Here is a 17,633-nt window from a genome sequence, read left to right as displayed (position 1 = left end):
TAACAGTAAACAACAACAACAACAAAACAAACAAAAAACCCTAAACCAAACAAAACATAAAAATGACCAGCTAACCAGAAAACAGTAGAAGTAACAATATGATCATTAATGAGGAAATGTAAAAGTCATGTAGATTATTATACAATGAAAATTAGAGAATTATTACCCTAGGTAATAGTTTATGTGAATCTTAATAACACTGTTGAATGAGAAAAGCAACTCCTAGACAACATACAATGACTTTCTTTTTGTAAAATTCAAAAACCAAACTAAGCAAACTGTAAAGTATACAGACATATGACATAATCAACAACAAGATGTTAAAAAGAGCAACCTAGGAAAATACTTTCTTTGGACATTAAGACAAAAATGCCCTCAAAAAGAAAGGAATGGGGCTCATCACTGTCGGTGTCCTGCTTCTTGGGTCACATTAGGTTGGGGAAAATGTAAGCAGAGGAAGAAGGATGACAAAGAACAGGAGTGGCCTTAGATGTGGTCTTATATAAGGTCCAGTGCCCCCAGCAGGGAATGATTTGAGATAATAAAATATAATGTGCATTCGTGTGTTTGATGAGGTGGTTTTTTGTTTTGTTTTGTTTTTGTTTTTTTTTGAGACTGAATCCTAATATGTTGCCCAGGTTGGCCTCTGACTCACAGAATTCTTGCCTTACATACATGAGTTAACATGTCCTGTTTCAGCTAATGTTAGCCATTCACCAAATATTTACTTTTGAATATATATGTGTGTGTATGTGTGTGTACACACACACACACACACACACACACACACACACACACACACACACAAGTGATGACTGAGTGCCTAGCCCTAAACAAGACATCGGTACCAGCTCCATCCTCAACAAAGAAAGCTCAAAGAATGTCATTGCAGGAGTAGGAAATAAGGCCTAGAGGATGGGGGTGGGGAGAGTGTCCCCTGGACATGACATCGTTGTTGCAGTGACAAACTCATAACACGCATAGGTACCTGCATAAGATCTGTATGAGATTAAGTCCATCCTCATGATAGTATGGATGGGTGAGGGGCAAATGAGACCCTATTTCTAGCTTAGAGGTATTGTTAGTCAGTGGCTGCTGAGGTGAGAAACAGTTTTCTTCTGAGGTATAGTCAATAGAAAGTTGCCCTCGGTCCAGCAAATAACTCCATACCCAGGGACATGCAAGCAGCCCTAATTAGACTCAGTGGGTGTTTCTTGGGTAATGACTGGTTTTGGTTGGTGCAGCTCACTGTAGTTGATGCCACCCCTGGGCCACAGGAGAATACCACTAAGTAGCACCCCCTCCACAACCTGCTTAGTTTCTATCTCCAGGTTCCTGTCTTACCTGAGTTCCTGCAATGATTTCCACAGTGATGGTGCTTGCCTGGATGTGTATAAGATAAAGCGAATCGATTTGTTTTACCATGATAACAGTAAGACAGTGTGTTTGTTACTGTAAAGACATAAAAAATACATTAAAGTAGGATATGTTGGTAAAAGGGAGTCTAGGGGGGACTTGGTGGTAAATATGTTCAAGACACGTGATCTGTATACATGAAGTTGTCAGAAGATGAATAACAATTGTTTAAAAAGGAACAGGTCTGCTTTAGCAGACAAAGGCATTTGCTTGGTTCTGCCCCTGGGACTCACATGGTGGAAGGAGAGAACTACCACCCCATCTCTGACCTCTACCCCATCTCACTCTTCTCCTCCCCTTCCCCTCCCCCTCCCCCTCCCCCTCTATCCCCCTCTCCCCCCCCCCACACCATGTAACACATAAATACATGTAATTTAAAACAAAATTAAAGTAATAACCAAATGTTTCTGTACATTTTATTATTTTATTGAAATGTTTTTTCCATATAATGTATTCTGATCATGGTTTTCTGCTCCAAACTCCTCCCAGATCCCACCTCCCCTCCTATCCAACTCTATACCTTCTTTCTCTCTCCCTGTTTGGAAAACAAACAAACAAACAAACAAACAAACAGAAAGAATTATTTGTAGGCTTCTATTTTTCAAAACCTGCTTTAACTATAATTCTTTAACACTTCAACCTCCCTTCTAGCTCATCATCCACCAGAGGTTGGGTAAAAGAAAGGTTAATAGGAAACAGGGGTTGTGGATCTGTTTAGAAATAGTTCTTTGGGGCATTAAAAGAAAAAAAAAAGCATGAGAAACACATGCATGCATATATACATACATACATACATACATACATACATACATATAGACAGACAGACATACACACACACACAACTACACAAAACCTAACCATCCTCCCCCCCCAAAAAAACCCCATAAAAACACAAATTCAAAGACTATAATATACAAGCAAATTACCAGTAAGGTAAAAATGCTCAAATAAAGAAATATGAGACAAAAACAAATCAAAACAAAACCAGCCAAACAGAAAACCCTTTAAAACTACCCCGAGCTCATTTTGTGTTGACCTTCTGCTGCTGTGGATGGTACCTGTCCTTAACTATGGTTAAATGAGACTTCATTGGAGAAAAATGATTTTCCTTTGTGAGCAGTTGTCAACTAGAGATAACTTCTTAGATAAGGATGGGCAGTCATGTCCACTTCCCCCTCTCAGTGCTGGGACCCCATCCAGTTTGAAGGCCCTGTGCATGCTGCCAGGGTGTCCATGAGTCCCTATGTGCACCAGTCCTGCTGTGTCTAGAAGGCCTTTTTTCCTTGGTATCCTCCTCCTCCTGGCACTTACAGTCTTCCAACCTCCCCTTGTGCATCGTTTCCTGAACCATGAAGGGAGGGGGGCTATGAAGACATCCCATTTGGGACTGAGTGTTCCCAGGTCTCTCTCAGCACACTATTCAGTTATGGGTCTCTGTATTCATTCCTGTTTCCTGCAGGAGGAAGCTCCTCTGATGATGACGGAGCAAGACACCGATCGATCTATGGGTATAGCAAACTATTGTTAGGACTCATAGGATTGCTATGTTCCTTAAGGAGAACAATAGAGTTTGATTTTCTCTCAGTCAATTCCCTATCTAGTCTCAGGTTCTTGGCCACATAAGCCATGGGTTCCATCACACAGATGAACATTAAATCCAACAAGATAGTGGTTGGTTACTTCCATACTGTTAGTGCCACTATTGTCTCAGCATGTCATACAGGCAGGCCACCATTGTAGAATACAGGGCTTGTAGCTGGGTTGGTGGTTACCTTTCTCCACTGGTAGCATGAAAAGCATCATTCAGTACTATGAATGCTGGTCTGTAGGGGTGAAGTCTTTAGTTAAGCACCAGCTTGACATCTTCACATTCAGTGAGATTTGTATTATCTTCAGCAATAGGGCTTTACATTTGTTGTGTGGAGAGCAACCGATAGCCATAGGATAGCCTGAGTTGTTTGGGGATGTCCCTGGGGCCTCTTTGGCGAGTGAACAGCTCAGTCAGATGGAATCCATTACCAGCACTTAGAGTTTCACTTGGTGGCAAAAGATGTCTAGCTGGGGCTTTGTCTCCGCCATTATTTGGAGACTGCATTTAGATGTCTTTCACGTAGTATATATTTTAAGAGGCTTTTGCATGTGCTAGTTGGTCCTCCCTGTGTTCTCTCATCTCCCCCCCTTCTCTGTTCAATCCCCTCCCCCCACTCCAGTCTCCCCCTGCTTCTCCATAACAATATATCCTATTTCCTCTTCCTTGGGGTATCCTCTCTCCCCTCAGATCCTTTCTTAGCCCCTGTGGTTAGGCAGATTGTAGCATGACTATTGAGAGTTAAAAGCTAAGATTCACATAGAAGAGAACACAAGCTATATATGTCTTATTTGGGCCCAAGTTACCTCATTCAGGATATTATTTTTCAATTTTATGTTAGTTTCACCCATCTAAAGGTGAATATCATGACTTCATTTTTAAAACACCTTAATAGTATTCTATCGTGTAAATGGTACCCATTTCCATTATCAACCTGCTGACGGACAGTCAAGCCGCAATAAACACAGTTGACTAAGAGTCTCTGTAGGGAGATGAATACCCTTTTTTTGAGTATATGTCCAAGAGAGGTATGGTTGTAGCTTGAAGCTATGCCCAGCTTTCTGAGGAACTGTCACACTGGTTTCCATAGTGACTAAACAAGCTTGCACTCCCTCCAGTGAAGAACTGGCTATTCTCTGCCTCACAGGCTCACCATCACATGCTGCTGTTTGTTTGATTGATCTTAGTCATTCTGACTACCACCAGAAGAAACCACAAAGCGCTTTTGAGTTGCATTTCCCAGATGGCTAAGGATGTTGAACATTTCTTGAAGTGTTTCTCAGACATTTGAACCTCATCTCTTTAGAAGTCTTTGTTTGGTGTCCTATGCTCCATTTTAAATTGGCTTGTTTTCTTGATGTCCAGAGTCTTGAGTTTGGATATTTTCTATATTAACCCGTTTCCCTTTCTGTAGCCTGCCACTTTCCCCCTAGTGATGGTGTCTCTTTCCATCCAGCCTTTCAGTTTTGTGAGGTCCTGGTTATTAATTATTGTTATTGGTGCCTGTGCTATGGATGTTCTGTTCAGAAAGTCTTTTCCTGTGCCAATAAATTTAAGACTATTTTCCATGTTTTCTTCTATCAGATTCAGTGTAGCTGGTCTTACATTGATATCTTTGATTTATTTGGACTTGAGTTTTGTGCACAGTGATAAATATGGAAGTATGTGCATTGTTCTACATGCCACCATCCAGTTTAACTATTACCACTTGTTGAAGATGCTGTCCTTCTGACTTTTTGCTATTGTTGTTAAAAATCAGGTGATCATGTGTTGTGGACTTATATCTGGGCTTTCAATTATTCCATTGCTCAACATGTCTATTTACATGTCTGTATGCATGTCTCTTTGCATGTCTTTTTACATGCCAATATCTTGCTGTTTGTGATTACTATACTCTGTAGTGCAACTTAAAATTGGGGATGATTATACATCCACAAGTTTTTTTTTTAATTCAGAATTATTAAAGCTATTCTGGTTTTGTGTGTGTGTGTGTGTGTATGTGTGTTTACATATGAAGCTAAAAATTGTCCTTCAGTTTTGTGGAAAATTGTGTTGGAATGTTAATGGGAATTGCATTGAATCTGTATATTGCTTTTGGTAGGGTGGCCATTTTCACTGTATTAATCCTAATTACCCATGAGCATAGGAGATCTTTCCATCTTTTGATATCTTTTTCAGCTTCATTCTTCCATTTCTTTAAGTTTCTGTTAAGTAAGTCTTTCACTTGTACTGAAGAACAGCAAGGCAAGTGAAATTGCCGACCTGAGTCCTAACCCCTTGCGGCTCCTTTGGGGTCCCAGGGAGAAAGCGTTTCTAGGTATAAGCGATTGACACAAGGGATGGAAAGAAGGAAGAAAGTCAGTATGAAACATATTCCAGTGGACTGTATGGGAAATGGAGCCAGGGTGTAATCAGAGGCCCCCAAAGCAGTTCTTGGCCTTATAAGCAGCATGTCTGGGTATGAGACTGGCAAAAAAAAGTTATTTTAATGACATAGAAGTAACAGTCAAGCCCAGGTCTCCCTCTACACAATAGCTATTCTTCCACAGTCACCCATGGTACAACTGAGAACCTTGAACTTCATCCACTAGAGAGGTTTTGGTTTAAGATAAACCTTGAGAGCAGCATTACCTCAACTGGTGGAATTTAATCCTTGCTGCAAAGTTTTATGTAAGAGGGCAGAAACTTAATTCTACTTTGTTTTATCAGGGGTTAGGCCTTTGGGAGCAAAAAGAATTACAGCAAGTCTAGCCTCCACGACTGTATTTGGGTGGCTTCTTAAGAAATGTACATAAAGAAGCCTGACCGGGAGGCACACGCCATTAATCCCTGTATTTGCTGGGGCGTAGATCTCTGGCCAGCCTGGTCAACATTGTTAGCGTTTCCTTTAGGCTCTGCCCAACAGTTACCTAGCAAGAGCCAGGCACAAGCCCAGATCATGTAAAAGTGCTCAAACTTCAGCATGCTCTCTCTCTCTCTCTCTCTCTCTCCCTCCCTCCCCCTTTCTCTCCCCTCCATTTTCTTTCTCTCTCCATGTGTTTCCAGCTGGCCTCTTTCCTTCTTTCTCTCTCCTCTCTCTTTCTGTCCTTTCCTGTCCCCTTTCTTTCTCCCTCTACTCCCTTTCCAAACCCCCCTTCCCATGTCCCAAATAAACTTCATTTTATACTAGACCTGCCATATGGCTGATACCATGTGGGGGCCAGGGCAGGGATGTAGAGTTGGTGCCTTAGCATGAGCCCCACTAAGGCACCCTGTCCTACCACATCACACAGCTGATTTATAAAACATATCAAACAGCAAGTTCCAGACCAAACAAGGCTGTAGAGTGATACACTGTCTTAAAAAGAAAGCAATATGTGTACACACACACACACACACACACACACACACACACACACAAGCTCTCCTTTCTCTATATGATTCATTGCTTGTACCACCTCAGATCCCTTTCAGTAAGAACTGTATTATCAGAAATCTCCCTGTAAGGGTCTGAAATTTGCTACAGACCCCCAGACTCAGATAGTATGGAAAGACAAGGAACATTTACTCTGCAGAAACAACCAGCATGCAAGCGGAGGTCAACCATTCTCCAAAATGGCGACCCCAGACAAAGGCAAGCAGGCTGCCTTATAAGGAGCTGGGGGAACTCTTTAGAAGGATTAGGTAATCTACAATGTCACTGGTAGGTGCTAGGGGGTCCCAGGTGGTCAGTGGTTTGCATTCCTACGTCATGAACGTTTAACCATAGGATGAGATAGAGCTGCCCAGCACAGATGGCCAGTTCTGAGATAAGGTAATTTCCTGTTTTTGTGATTATCTCCAGGCTGTTCTTTGGGAGGGGTTTTATGACCTTGTTTCTGGATTCTGCTGTCTGTTCCTGGAGCTGGTGCTTTATGACCTGGTTCCTGGGACTCGTGGTCTAGTCCGGGAGCTGGTGCCTGTGGCTCTCTTTTTGAAATCAGGCCTGATCCTTTAATGGAGACAAATGGGGTCTGTGTTGTCCTTCGGTCCCTCACCTTTACATCTCCAGACATGAACTGGACCAATTCCCTTTTCTTTGTAAAGTGGCCTCTTCCAAGGATTTCATTATAGTCATAAAAATGGACCAACACAGAAAACCGTAAGAAGTTACGCAAGATCCCTAGAGAGATTCACTGGTCAAACCAGGGAGAAGTATATACAAAGGCCAAAACTGCCATTCAAGTAGAGTTAAGAAGAAAGACATAACATCCAGATGAGTTATAAGTATACCGACCAAGTCAGAGCTAGCATGGCGGTCGATGTGTCTGAGTAATTTGAGGAAATTTTGGCTGCCAACTGCAGAAAGTTATGATGTTTGAAATGATCTGCTGTCATGAAAATGTAAAGAAACAGAATTATAAGGAAAGACTAAGCTTTAGAGACACCATAGAAGTAATGTGTGTGCGATAAACAACATGAGAATATTAGTAAAACAAAACAAACATGTTTCTGAAATCTATCTTCTTCCAGTCATAACTAGTTCATCTTTAAAACTACACAAAACTGCAAATCACAATTTTTTTTCTAGTTTTTTTAAAAATTTTATTAGATATTTTCTTCATTTACATTTCAAATGCTATTGTGAAAGCCCCCTATACCCTCCCCCCACCCTGATCTCCAACCCACCCACTCCTGCTTCCTGGCCCTGGCATTCCCCTGTCCTGGGGCATATGATCTTCACAATACCAAGGGATCTCTCTTCCCATTGATGGCTGACTAGGACATCCTCTGCTACATATGCAGCTAGAGACACAAGCTCTGGGGGGGTACTGGTTAGTTCATATTGTTGATCCTCCTATAGGGTTGCAGACCCCTTTAGCTCCTTGGGTACTTTCTCTAGCTCCTTCATTAGGGGCCCTGTGTTCCATCCAATAGATGACTGTGAGCATCCACTTCTGTATTTGCCAGGCATTGGCATAGACTCACAAGAGACAGCTATGTCAGGGTCCTATAAGCAAAATCTTGCTGGCATATGCAATAGTGTCTGGGTTTGGTGGTTGTATATGGGATTAATCCCCAGGTGGGGCAGTCTCTGGATGGTCTTTCCTTCCGTCTCAGCTCCGAACTTTGTCTCTGTAACTCCTTCCATGGGGATTTTGTTCCCCATTCTAAGAAGGAACGAAATATCCACACTTTGGTCTTCCATCTTATTGAGTTTCATGTGTTTTGCAAATTGTATCTTGGCTATTCTAAGTTTCTGGGCTAATATCCACTTATCAGTGAGTGTGTATCATGTGTATTCTTTTGTGATTGGGTTACCTCACTCAGGATGATATCCTCCAGATGCATCCATTTGCCTAAGAATTTCATGAATTCATTATTTCTAATTGCTGAGTAGTACTCCATTGTGTAAATGTACCACATTTTCTGTATCCATTCCTCTGTTGAGGGACATCTGGGTTCTTTCCAGCTTCTGGTTATTATAAATAAGGCTACTATGAACATAGTGGAGCATGTGTCCTTATTACAAGTTGGAACATCTTCTGGGTATATGCCCAGGAGAGGAATTGCTGGATCTTCTGCTAGTACTATGTCCAATTTTCTGGACATGTACATGTATCTGAAATCTGTCTTCTTCCAGTCATAATGAGTTCATTTTAAAAACTACACAAAACTGCAAATCACAATTCTAATGACTGGTTTCTGGATGTATTTGATATGTGTGGTAATATGAAATGAGTTAATTAGTACTCCTGTATTATTCTAAGCCTGAAGTTTCTTCTCAACTTCTTAGCCATACTATGGTTTTTAATATCACTATTAGCATTTATATTCTGGTTTATAATAAGTCTTAAGTGCTCTGTGCTTTAGATAAAAATAAGGATTTAAAAAAAAATAGGAACCCAGAAATAAAGAGAAATACTGCAATGTAAATTTCATTCCTCATAGAATGGGCTGATATAGCTAGAATCCCAGAAAGAAATGCAATATGTGCTGTGCTGTGCCTTTTTAAGGGGGTGCTAGTTAGAAGTGTCATGGGAAGGTTAGTGCTGTTTCTTAATGTCACTGGACTGAGAGATTCTTGGAGGATTTCTGACGCAAATCTCTGGGTGTTCCTGTGAGACTATTATCAGAGGGATTAGATCTTGAACGCTCTGATCCAAGGAAGGAATTACTTCTTTTTGGGGGGTCCACAATGTGATAGTAATATGGAGAAGGGGTGAAAGGAAGGGGATGGCACCCACTGAGGGTATGTCCTCTGGGTCTGTATCTTGCTCTCTTCCTGTTTCTCCCCTTTCTTTATGTCCTGGCTGCTGTGATGTTAAGTGCTCTGTGATGTCCCCTGCCCTGCCACAATGGGCGGACAGGCGCCTTTCAAACAATGACCCCCAAATCAATGCTTCTTTCAGTGGTTTATGTCAGGCATTCTGTCACAGCGACAGAAAGGTATTAGTGGAGTCTCTTTTCTCATCTTCCAGCAACTGTTCAAAATTGTACTATAAGTTTTTTGCACATCTTTACTGTTTCTGGTATCACTTTCTGTTTCAGCTCCAGTTTCCAATATTTGGTTCAAATGAAAATATATGGCTTTTTCCTTCTTGGCATTATGTTTTCCAGCTTCCCCATTAAACTCCAACTGTAGTGATTATAATCTTCTTGTTAAGAATCTACAAGAAACCAGCTCACATTCTTTCCTAATTTCCTACACTTGGTTTCTTTTTGTTTTTCATGAGCTACCTCGCTTCACACTCCTGGGCTAGTGTGCTCTACCGGAGGCCATGTCATTGTCTTTGGTAAGATCCTTCATTGCTTTTTATCTGTAGTCTAGCCACAAATACGTTTCAAAAGCAGGTGGAAATAAATGTCCTCTGTTCTCTAAAGTCTGGAAATGTTATTCTTTTGTTCATAGCATCATCTTTTAATAAATATCCTAGTTGATTTTTAATTAAGAATAATCTCCCCCCAAAAGGACAGAGGCGCTGTGCCACTATCTTCTGGCAACCATCACTGTTGAGAAGCCTAGATGTTGCTGATTTCTAGTCCTTTATAAGTGAGCATCTTTCTCTAAACATTTGAAATGTTCTCTTCATATTGGTGCTCTGAAAGTCATGGGCACATGAGTAAGAGGAGGTGTACTCTCTCACTAGGCCTGCCTCAAGGGTTGCTGTGAGGTGCCATGAGACTACGGGTTGTATTTAGTAGGAAGGGAAGGGTCTTAGTTTTTTGTCTTAGTTGTAGTCATTGCTCACCAATAAATAAGCTTTTAATCAGAAGACAGGGCTGTTTGGTGAAGGGAGATAACCTTCCCTGATTCCTCAATAATTTCCCCACTTCACGTTTTCTGTGTGATGCATGCCTAGTAGGTAGACTTCCTAGATGTTAGCTACATTACTCATAAGTGTTTTGCTCAAGGGGAGGGAAGGGTTGAGACAGAGTCTGTCTTTATTGCATAGGCTAGCCTGGGACTATGTAGTCCAGGATGGTATCGAACCTTCAATCCTGCTCTTGGCCCCTCACCACTGAGATATCTTTATATCATCTAACTTAAAAAAAAATCTTCATCATTTTCATCCTCTTATATCTCTGATCTATTTCTGAGAGATTTCCTTTTCTCCATTCTTGTGATTTTGCTATATATTTTATTTTGGCAGTTGTGTTTTATATTTTTCTGTTATTACATTTTATTACAGCAGCTATTTGCATTTTGTGGATGACATTCATCATCTGACTAATGCAAATCAGAATCTTTTTTTCCTGGCCTTCCCCTGGATTGTTTAATTTCCCAGATATCTATTACTTTTGATTGTTTTTTTTGTTTGTTTGGTTTTTTTTTTTTTGGTATTTTATTTATTTTTCTCACATGACTAAGGATGTTGGTTTTCTATTCTGCTTTGGGAATTAGCATCCCGACTAATAAATTAACGAGGATAGCTGATGGAGACTTCTCTGCTGCTCTGTCGGGCCGTCTCTCACTTCAGCGTTCATTACACCGTAATTTCTGTGCTCGAGGTCCACACCCACTTCCAGGTGTATGGGTTTGGGATGCAGGTAGGATGTCCCCAGTCACAACTCTCTCTGTGGCAAAAATTTCACGATGTTCTCTGGGGCCATCATTTCTCTAAGCCAGTCATATAGTCACTATGAGAGGGAAGAACCAAGTATAGTTGTTTAAAAGTGAGGAACAGAGCTGAGGGACCCAACAAGGCTCTTCTGAAGACGGTGCTCCAGTGAGCTCTGCTCTGGTACTCACTCACATGCCTGGTTGTTAAGTGGGAGACTCTGTGTGTATGAGGAACATATGCACCATCTCTGGGCAGCTTTGAGCATGCTCCTTCTGCTGATGCTTCTCTTAGCTTCAACGTATTCATTAGTATCATCTACAACTTCATCTTTTGAAAGCAGCTCATGGCTTCTGTCTCCCGCTTTCAGTGTTACTATGGATCTACCCAGTAACAGATCTTTTTACTCTTCCTTCAGAGGAGGCATAAGTACAGGCTTTCATATAACTTAACTAATCTCCAGCTTCTGTGTTATTAGACGCGTTCTCACGACCGGCCAGGAAAGACGCAACAAACCAGAATCTTCTGCGGCAAAGCTTTATTGCTTACATCTTCAGGAGCCAGAGTGCAAGAAGCAAGAGAGAGAGAAAACGAAACCCCGTCCCTTTTTTAGGAGAGTTATATTTCGCCTAGGACGTGTCACTCCCTGATTGGCTGCAGCCCATCGGCCGAGTTGACGTCACGGGGAAGGCAGAGCACATGGAGTGGAGAACCACCCTCGGCATATGCGCAGATTATTTGTTTACCACTTAGAACACAGCTGTCAGCGCCATCTTGTAACGGCGAATGTGGGCGCGGCTCCCAACATCTCCCCCTTTCCTTTTAATAAGAGCAAATAGGCCACCCATATTAATGAGAGTGGAGATAGAGGTCAAATCCCCAGTGTGTAGGTAAAGGAGCCATGTACAGGATTAGCTCTTAGGCTCACAGGCTTTTACCCAGAGCAACCCTGACCTGCTCCCGTGTCGTTTTGCCTGGGGGAAGGGAACTAGGACACTGAACCTTCATGAAAGATGACATGTCTCCCTAGAATAGGCTCATATATGCCGCAGAGACTTTCCATTGCAGTGCTTAGCCGTGCAACTCTCTCGGGCTGCTGAAGCACACTCACTCTATCCCGTGCAATGAGTCTAGCCTCGTGAGATGTAAGAGCTGAGTGGCCAGCGACCTATTGCCTAAGCATAGATAACCATATATCAGGGGGAGCTCCATGTTCTAGTCCTGCAAGCGCCTGGGCAATAACCACCTTGTCTCTCCTAGTTTAGGCCTTAAGCTTACAGACCAATCAAAGAAGCAACACTAATCCACAGCAAAGTGTATCTCCAAATAATATTAATCCCACCCATTTTTTAAAGAAGGAAAATGCTGAGGAGATCCAATTGGGTAATCCTTTGGTCAGCGACAGGTCCAAGCGCGTGGAGTTGACCTGAAGTCTCAATTCCCGAAGGATCTGTTCAAATTCAGCCATCCAATTCTGTAACATATACTGAAAAAGACTTTTTGACAAATAAGGTATGGAGGTGATCTCTTCTTATCTCTACCTTTTGGGGCACAATCTTATCTGGGGACACCACAGAGCCCAAGAATTGTCCTGTATCAGAAATTTGGACCTTTTCTGTGGCTATCTGTAAACCCCACTGACTTAAAGTTCTAAGTAGAAAAGGATATGCCTTTTGTAGCATGGTAAGGTCTTTATGGCACAGGAGGATGTCATCCATGTAAAGGAGCAAAATTAAAGAGGGGAATTGTTCCCTCACTGGCAAAAGAGCTTCTTGTACATAAAGTTGACACATAGTAGGACTATTGGACATTCCCTGTGGTAAGACCTTCCATTGATACCTCTTATCAGGTTCCATGTGATTAATAGAGGGGATGGTAAAGGCAAATCTGGGCCTATCTCTTGTACACAAAGGTATAGAAAAGAAACAATCTTTAATATCTATAATAATTAAATTCCAGCCACGTGGTAAGGCGGAAAGTACAGGGAGACCCCTCTGTACTGGGCCAAATAAGTTCATTTGCTCATTAATGGCTCTGAGGTCATGGAGCAGTCTCCACTTTCCTGACTTTTTCTTAATTACAAAAATTGGAGTATTCCAAGGTGAGGTAGAGGGTTCAATATGGCCTAATTTTAATTGTTCCTCTACCAGTTGAATCACAGCTTCTAGTTTTTCAGAGGATAGGTGCCATTGAGGAACCCACACTGGGTCCCCTGTTTTCCATGGTATGGGTCGTGCTGCCCCAATGGCCACTAAGGAAAAACCCAGACCCTGTCTGTCTTGGTTTCCATTAGGTGAGATGGGCTCTATCCTTCCCTGTTCTTGATGTCCTAACCCTTTTCCTTCTTTATAACCCATCTTTGCCATGATATTTTTTGCTTTAGTTGAATACCCTCCCGATGGGGCGTTTTCATTGGACAAAATAAGGCCCAAATGCTGCATAATATCCCTTCCCCAGAGGTTAACCGGGAGTGGGAGCACATAAGGTATGAATTTCCCTTGCTGTCCTTCAGAGGATTCCCACGTCAAGGCAACGGAGCTTATAGTGGGACATGATTGATATCCTAGGCCCTGTAATGAATGAGATGACTCTGTGGTGGGCCATGCTTTGGGCCACCAATGTGTAGAAATTATACTTTTATCTGCTCCGGTATCAAGGATGCCTTCAAACTCTTTTCCGTTGATCTTAAGGCGGAGCTTAGGTCTATCATTTAAAGATACAACCAAATAGGCAGAATCATTTCCTGAGGAGCCCATTTTCTTTATCTCAGGTCCTGCAGATTTCTCCCTGGTATTATCAGGGAGGAGCAGCAGCTGAGCTATCCTATCTCCTTTACTAATAGAAAAAACGCCTTTAGGGCTTGAGCACAGGACCTGTATTTCAGGGGAATGTTGACAATCCATAACTCCAGGGTGGACTACTAAGCCCTGTAAGGTGAGTGAACCCCGGCCGAGAATAAGGCCCATGGTTCCCGGGGGCAAGGATGGTATAGGCTCCACTGGCACCGGCTGAATACTCATTTGAGGCATTAATAGGAAGTCGGAGGCGGCACGCAGGTCCACCCTTGTGGGTCTTCCTGGGTCGCCTCTCTGACTGCTTCCTGGGTCCTGACAAACCGGTTCCCATATCTTTGAGGGCCCTGGGACCGAGGGCCCGATGACCCGTTTTTTGGCACATAAGCTGATTGACTATCAGGTGGGGGAAGAATTCTGCCCTTTATATCCCTCACAGAGCGACACTGGTCAGCTCTATGATAACCCTTGCCACACTTAGAGCAAAGAGTGAGAGTCCCTCCCTGTTTATCTGGAGCTCTGCAATCTTTCTTAAAATGCCCAGGCTTTCCGCAATTAAAACATGTCCTCTGATCATTTCTGCTCATGGAGCGGTTCTGAGATTGGAGGATGGCGGCCGCTAAGCCTGCATTGGTGAGAGGTCCCCCAAGCTCTCGACAGACCCTGAGCCAGTCTTGTAAGCCTTTGTTCTTTCTTGGGGCTATGGCCGCTCGGCACTCCTTTGTGGCTTGCTCATAGATTAGCTGTTCTATCAGAGGCGCAGCTTGCTCTGACTCTCCAAAAATACGCTCTGCTGCCTCTGTCATTCTGGCCACAAAATCTGAGAAGGATTCCTGAGGTCCCTGGATTATCTTTGTTAACTGACCAGTGGTTTCACCTGCTCGAGAGAGCGCCTTCCAGGCCCTAATAGCCGTGGAAGAAATCTGGGCATAAGCTCCCCAATGGTAGTTTGTCTGATCAGCAGAATAAGCTCCCTGACCCGTTAACAAGTCAAAAGTCCAATCTCTCTGCTCTGGAGTCAAAGCAGCTGCGTTTGCTCGGGCCTGCGCTTGTGCAGCTTCGTGCCAAAGCGCTCTCCATTCCATATATTTGCCCATACTAGGGAGAGCGGCTTTTACAACCGTTTGCCAGTCGGCAGGAGTTAGTGCCATGCCGGCAAGCCTGTCTAACTGCACCAAGGTAAAATTAGCATTGGTTCCGTATTTACGGACCGACTCGGCAATTTCTTTAATTTGTAAGTATTCTACCGGAGCGTGGACACGCCCACCCTCGGCTCCTTCAAAGACCGGAAATGCCTGTTGTATTTTCCTTTGTTCCTCTCTGGGAATGAATGAGTCTGCGCACTGCCTCTCTGCGCATTGCCTCTCTGCGCACTGCCTCTCTGCGCATCTCTCTGCGCATTGCCTCTCTGCGCATTGCTGACGCACTACGCAGGGCGGGGGCTCCGCATAGGGCGGACCTTGAAACCGACTGCCCTGAGGCCAATCAGCAAACTGGCCTTCGCCAGCCGCTTTTGGCTTCCTTAACTGATTAGCTAGCACTTTACCTGGCTGGTACCCTTTTTTCTCATAATGAGCTGCTTCTTCCTCCCAGTCTGTTTCTTCAGAGGAGAATTCTTCATCTGCTTCAGAGCTACTAAGAGCTGGCTCCCCGAGCCCATCCAGCGATGAGCACAGGCTCCTTTTCCTAGAGACCTCCGCTAATTGATCTTTCTTCTTTTCCCTTTTTCCTCTTTTTCTTCTAATCTCTCTCCAGGTATTCCTACCTAACCTTAACTTTTCCTCGGGTTCAAGACCCTTGGAAAGGCCTGTATACTTATTTTGTGTACCATATTTCCTCTTTGTTCCTACTCTCTCTCCCCGCTTTACTTCTGATAGCTTGTCCTGAATTTCCTCTAGAATCCGCCCTGCCTTAACCACTTGATAACATGTGAAAAGGAACAAAAGGGCTCCTAACACCAGAAAAAATTCAAGGCCAAACATATTCCACTTTACTTCTGATAGACTGTCTTGAATTTCCTTAGAAAGTTCAAGATCAGACTTACCTCGTAAAGCTGTACTCACTGGTACTCTCGTTCCCCAGCTGAAAAGTTCTGAATTCATACAGTTGAATCCTTCTTAACAGTCTGCTTTACGGGAACCTTTATTACCGCGACCCGCAGTTCTGGTTCTGGAATGAGGGATCTTCCTTGCGCCAGTCCCGAGTTTTTTCTCGTCCCGGAATTTCTCGTCCCGGGTTTCGGCACCAATTGTTATTAGACGCGTTCTCACGACCGGCCAGGAAAGACGCAACAAACCAGAATCTTCTGCGGCAAAGCTTTATTGCTTACATCTTCAGGAGCCAGAGTGCAAGAAGCAAGAGAGAGAGAAAACGAAACCCCGTCCCTTTTTTAGGAGAGTTATATTTCGCCTAGGACGTGTCACTCCCTGATTGGCTGCAGCCCATCGGCCGAGTTGACGTCACGGGGAAGGCAGAGCACATGGAGTGGAGAACCACCCTCGGCATATGCGCAGATTATTTGTTTACCACTTAGAACACAGCTGTCAGCGCCATCTTGTAACGGCGAATGTGGGCGCGGCTCCCAACACTTCTGAATATTTAATGTTTAAGTTCATGACCATATAGCCTGTATCCTTGGACACTATGTAATAATTTTCACAAAGAGAACAGTTCCCCATTGGGGTCAAACGCCCGAACCAGAGCTGAATGTTTGAGAAGAGGCAGAGTTCAGCACTCAGCAGGGAACTGGGCCAATAGCCTAATTTATGGTTCTGTTATCTGAGCAAAAACTCATCCTCTGAAAACGTAGGTCAAGAATGACCATTGGTGCGTTCCTCCCCCGCCCCTCCCCCTACTTTGTGCCAGGAAGGAAATGTAGAAGACTAATTTCTGAGGATCAAATTTTCTTTAGGAGGGATTAAATCTGATAAGAAAAATTTAAGACTCTAGTCAGGTGAGCCCGAAGCATTTGTTATCTGATTAACAACTTCCTTGTTTTCCCTTTACCGCCTCCTCTTCTTCCTTCTCTTCTTCCTCTTCCACTAATAACACAGAAGTGTTGTCTGAATAACAACTTCCTCTTTTTCCTCCTCCTCCTCTTCCTTTTCCACTAATATGGTATATATGGTTTCTTAGTTTGGGTTTTCATTGCTGTGAAGAGACACCATGAACAAGGCAACTCTCATAAAGGCAGACATTTACTTGGGACTGGTTTCAGAGGTTCAGTCCATTATCGTCACCGTGGGAAGCATGGCATCGTGTAGGCAGACTTGGTGCTGGAGGAGCTGAGAGTTCTACATCTTGATCCAAAGGCAGCCAGGAAGAGACTATCTTCCACACTGGGAGGAGCCTGAGCATAGGAGACCTCAAAGCTCACCCCACAGTGACACACTTCCTCTGAGGTCACACCTCCTCTAACAAGGCCATCATACCTCCTAATAGTGCCACTCCCTATGGCCAAGCTTCGGGAAATGTATGAGTCTACAGGGGCCAAACCTACTCAAACCACCACATATGACATTCACAACAATGCTGGATCAGGAAACAGGAAAAAAAAATCCAAAAAGCAGAAATAAGCAACAAAATTAGGAGTTAACATTTCTCCTCCGTGTGCTGTTTCTGTTTTCCTTATGGACAGTAACAGGTCACACCATATTGGCCACTCATCTTCAGATTGCCCCACTGTATAAGTGACTGGTCGTCAGAGGGCAAATACTCAGCCATTGGTTGTCATGAGTTACTAGGGTGGAAGGAGGAACGGATAGAGTGTAGGGAGCTTTTGAGCAACAAAACAAATGTCAACCTTGGCTGGCATGG

The sequence above is a fragment of the Mus musculus genome, chromosome 17 (assembly GCF_000001635.26).
Source record: "Mus musculus strain C57BL/6J chromosome 17, GRCm38.p6 C57BL/6J".
Taxonomy (NCBI): domain Eukaryota; kingdom Metazoa; phylum Chordata; class Mammalia; order Rodentia; family Muridae; genus Mus; species Mus musculus.
This window is presented reverse-complemented; position numbering follows the sequence as displayed.